Source organism: Nansenia antarctica, assembly GCF_963989245.1.
Source record: "Nansenia antarctica genome assembly, chromosome: 6".
Classification (NCBI taxonomy): Eukaryota; Metazoa; Chordata; class Actinopteri; order Argentiniformes; family Microstomatidae; genus Nansenia; species Nansenia antarctica.
The window spans coordinates 18,028,588-18,033,587 of NC_137676.1; positions in this window are offsets into that span (position 1 = coordinate 18,028,588).

The following is a 5,000-nucleotide window of genomic DNA, read 5'->3' on the forward strand; positions in this document are numbered from 1 at the left end:
TTGAGGGTGTGGAGTGTCACTGGAGCCCAGAGCTAACATGGACCTGCTGCTTGACCAGACCCAGACCCACACACACCTGACCAGACCCAGACCACACACACTTGACCAGACCCAGACCCACACACACCTGACCAGACCCAGACCCACACACACCTGACCAGACCCAGACCCAGACCACACACACACCTGACCAGACCCAGACCCACACACACCTGACCAGACCCAGACCCACACACACCTGACCAGACCCAGACCCCACACACACCTGACCAGACCCAGACCCACACACACCTGACCAGACCCAGACCCACACACACCTGACCAGACCCAGACCCACACACACCTGACCAGACCCAGACCCACACACACCTGACCAGACCCAGACCCAGACCACACACACACCTGACCAGACCCAGACCCACACACACCTGACCAGACCCAGACCCACACACACCTGACCAGACCCCAGACCCACACACACCTGACCAGACCCAGCCACACACTGTGTGTGTGTGTGTGTAATAAAAAATACACACACACAGTATAATATAATAATATATGCCATTTAGCTGACGCTTTTTTCCAAAGCGACTTACATTGCAGTATATATGGTCCCAGAGGAATTGAATCATCCACAACCTAAGCTTTGTTAGCGCCATGCTCTATCAACTGAGCCACAGAGGACTGTGTGTGTGTGTGTGTGTGTGTGTGTGTGTGTGTGTGTGTCCGTGTCTGTCTGTGTGTCCGTGTCTGTGTGTGTGTGTGTGTGTGTGTGTGTGTGTGTGTCCGTGTCTGTCTGTGTGTCCGTGTCTGTCTGTGTGTCCGTGTCTGTCTGTGTGTCTGTGTGTCTGTCTGTCTGTCTGTCTGTGTGTGTGTGTGTCTGTCTCTCTGTCTCTGTCTCTGTCTCTGTCTCTGTCTCTGTCTCTGTCTGTCTCTGTCTCTGTCTCTGTCTCTGTCTCTGTCTGTCTGTCTGTCTGTGTGTCTGGGCGGTGTAGGCCAGAGGGAGAACAGCACCAGCACGCCCGGTCATTGGAAAGGGAACCCGTCCCTCCCGTCAGCTCCACCCTGAGATCCATAGACCCTCCTGTCAGATCGCATCACACTGGCTGGACGTCACCTTTCCTGTGTTCTGTCCTTCTGTAAAGAGTTCATCTGTGAACGTCGAGATGTAGGAGCCGGAGCAGGATGCTGCATTTAATCCCTTCCGATAGGTGCAGCCTTTTTTAGTTTACGTATCTTTTTTTTTAACTGCACTTTTTGGATCTTTGTATTAAGCTAGTAAGCAAGCGAATCTCCTTGTTTCTCTCTGATGCCCCTCTCTCAAATAAGGGCGGGGGGGGGGATGATGGTGGGTTACTGAGAGGAGGCAGATGTGTGTTTATGTAGTACTGTTCATGTGAAGGATTAGTGTTAGTGTGAGAGAGAGAAAACAAAGATGGAGAGATGAGTGAGCGATGTGGCAGTTTCTCTCTTGTTGCCGTGGCAGCAGAGTGACCATCAAGGCAGGCTTGGGGGGGATGGGGGGGGGGGCGGCAGGGGGGGAGGGGCTTATTGATTGACCTATTACAGTAATGAGGTCTGAGTGGCCTCCTGTGTCCCCCCTCTCTCTCTCTCTCTCCTCCACTCCTCTTCTGTCATCCCCCTCTTCTCTCCTCCTTCCTCATCTCTCCTCCCCTCTTCTCTCCTCCCTCCTCATCTCTTTTCTCCTATCCCCCTCTCTACTCCTCCCTCCACTCTTCCATCCCTCCCCCTTTTTCTTTCCTTCTCTCTCCACTCCTCTTCTGTCCTCCCCCTCTCTTCTCTTCTCCCTCCTCATCTCTTCTCTCCACCCCTCACCCCCCCTCTACTCCTCCCTCCTCCCCCTCTCCATCCCTCTTCCATCCTCCCCCGCTTCTCTGCTCCCTCCTCATCTCTTCTCTCCTCCTCCCCCTCTCCACTCCTCCCTCCCTCCCTCTCTTTCCCTCTCCACTCCTCTTCTGTCCTCCCCCTCTTCCCTCCTCCCTCATCACTTCTCCTCCCTCCCCTCCCCTCATCTCTACTCCTCCCTCCTCCCCTCTCCACTCCTCTTCCTTATCCCATAGAGATATCTAACATCCGTCTGCCTCCTCCACGTTTAATTACATTACAGATAGGGCCACCAGAATGTTCGGGTACTGTGTCATTTCCTCCAGGAGGGGTATAATTTTCAATTTTTCGGTCCATTTTAGTTAACTAAGGCATTCCCTCGAAGCATTCACCCCCCCCCCCTCTCTCTCTAACTCTCCCCTCATATTTCTCTATTATCCTCCATTGTGCATTCAGGAGGCAAAGCCATATGTGACACGTTTACCTGATTATGTGTGGATGGAAATGTTTTAAAGGTTTAATGTAGGCCTACTGCACAGCACTATTGTTCTACTTGTTATGGTCCTCTGTGGTCCTCTCAGTTGGTAGAGCGTTGCGCTAACAACGTTTAACGGTTGCGGGTTCGATTCCCCAACGGGGACCATCAATTTAGGCACTCGCTGCAATGGAACTCACTGTAAAAGCGTCAGCTAAATGACATTTTTTATTATGATTATTATTGTTATTATTATTATTATTCATAATAATTCAGGCCAGACACCAGAGCCATGGTCCATGGAGCATTGGATGGTTCTCTCAGAATAGGCTATACTGTATTGTTCAGAATAGTTGTCAACGTTTCTACATCTCGTGCTTTAATGGAAGGTGCTGTTTGTTTAATGTTTAGAACTTTTTCCGTCCCTGAGATTTCTCCGTGTGTTACCACACACGCACACACTACACACTACACACACACACACACACACTACACACACACACACACACACACACACACACACACACTACGCACACACTACACACACACACTACACACACACACACACACACACACACACACTACACACACACACACACGCACATACTTGTTCCACACGTAGCTCACACTCTCTTGTTGTTCTGCTGGGTTCAGCTGAAGGTGACTGATGAGGGCATGTGTGTTTTTTCTGTCCTTATCTTATCTCAGGTCTGCTTGTAGCTTCTGCGCAACTTTACAGGCAGCCCTAACACACAGGAATGTGTCCCTTCTATAGTCCCCCTCTCCTTTCCTCCCTCTTCCCCTCCTCCCTCTCTCGCACTCTCTCTCTCACTCTCACACACACTCTCTCTCGCTCTCTCTCTCTCTCTCTCTCTCTCTCTCTCACACACACTCTCTCTCGCCTCTCTCTCTCTCTCTCTCTCTCTCCCCTCTCCTGAGGCTCTGAAGCCTTGGCATTTCTCCCTCAGACAGCAGAGATCAGCATGGTAAATGTGGAAAATGGCCTCTCTTTTTCACTCTCTCCCCCGCCCCCCTCCCCTTCCCTTCCCTCCCTCCCTCCCTTTTCAACAGTGCAGGCGTTAGAAATGTGCAAATGCTCAACACATGGCTGTGCTTGGGTTTGGTGAGGTAAACACTGTTGTTGCCCTATACACATTGCATATGTTTCCAGTCCAGTGACCTTTGGGGAGGGGGGGGGGAGGGGGGGTGGACGAGGACTCTGGTGAACGTTTTGGTTTTCATCAGGTCCTCACAGTGAATCACTTCATGGTCGTGCACGGTGGGGTTTTGCACTGGGTGCTTGGAAGGGATGAGTCATGCTAAGGTCTATTTCCTTTTTTTGAATATGTAAATTGGCCGTTTTGGTGGCAGACTTCAGCGGGCACACCCTGAGCAGCTGGTCGAAGTTGGGGCCTTAAAATGTCCGTATCCCTCGCCCCTAGCACTGTCCGATGTCTAAGTCTTCTCCTCCTCACCCTGAGTTTCTGAGTACTAACCGGACGCCGGACGGCTCCTGTGATTGGTCCAGAGACGGAGGCTTCACACCTGTATCTTTTGTGTTTGCTGCCCAGTGGCAATTTGTTCACACTGAACTGGGCTATTAGAGGGAAATCATCGGATTAAGACAATTTGTTCCCAAAATGTTGGGCTTCATTTTCTCAACAGTCTGAGATATGAAGGGTGCAGTGGAGAGAGAGACAGCTTTGTCTTGTGTTTGAATTGAAAGTCAGTCAGTTTTTTTTCCCCCTGTTTTTTTTTAATAACTAGGGGCGGGGCTTGAGGGGGTTTGAGAATGCCTTCCCCCTCTCTGGTACCCCTCTCTCTCCTAGGCTGTGGATTCAGTCTTTTATTAGCCTCTGTGGTCTGATTTGTTTAAGGGGAGGCTAGGTGCCAAGATGTGGTTTTGGCTGCTATTCTGCTGGAGAGTAAGTACTGGTTTTGTTGGGGAGGCTAAGCTAAGCGGGAGTCACACAGAGTTCACTCACACAGTGTAGACCCTACTGGGCTGTTTGTGTGTGCAGGCTAATGCAGACAACACTGTCCCTTATTCTGAGCCATAGAGGGAAGGAGAGAGAAAGACACAAACACATTGAGAGGGAGGGGGAGGCGGGGGGGGAGGTAGGCAGAGGGAGGATGGGGGTAGAGAGTGGATGAGAGAGGGAGGGAGGGAGAGAGAGGGTGGGGGAGGAACAGGGTGAGAGAAGGAGAGAGGGGAGGGAACGAGAGAGAGGGGGGGGAGAGAGAGAGATTCTAACAAGGGTGAAAGAATAGAACGAGTTCTCAGAAAAACAGAATGGGTGCGGTTGTAGTTAGTGTGTGTATGTGCACAGTGGGATAGGTGTGTATGTGCACAGTGGGAGAGTGTGTGTATATGCACAGTGTATCGTTGGCTGCCATTCAAATGTAGCTAGCTCGCTCCAGACATTGGCTCTGCTCGGGGAGCTTCTCTTAAAGCGGCAGATGCGTGTGCCGGCACGGCCGTGTACAGACCAACACTTTCTGCTGTCTCTTTTTGGGTCTGTCTGTCTGTCTGTTGCACCACAATATCATACCACACTGGCTCCACCTGTAACCCTGCACACACGCACACGCACACACACACACACACACACACACACACACACACACACACACTGATCCTCAGCCTTCACCTGTGACCTACCAGCTCCTCGACAGTCAG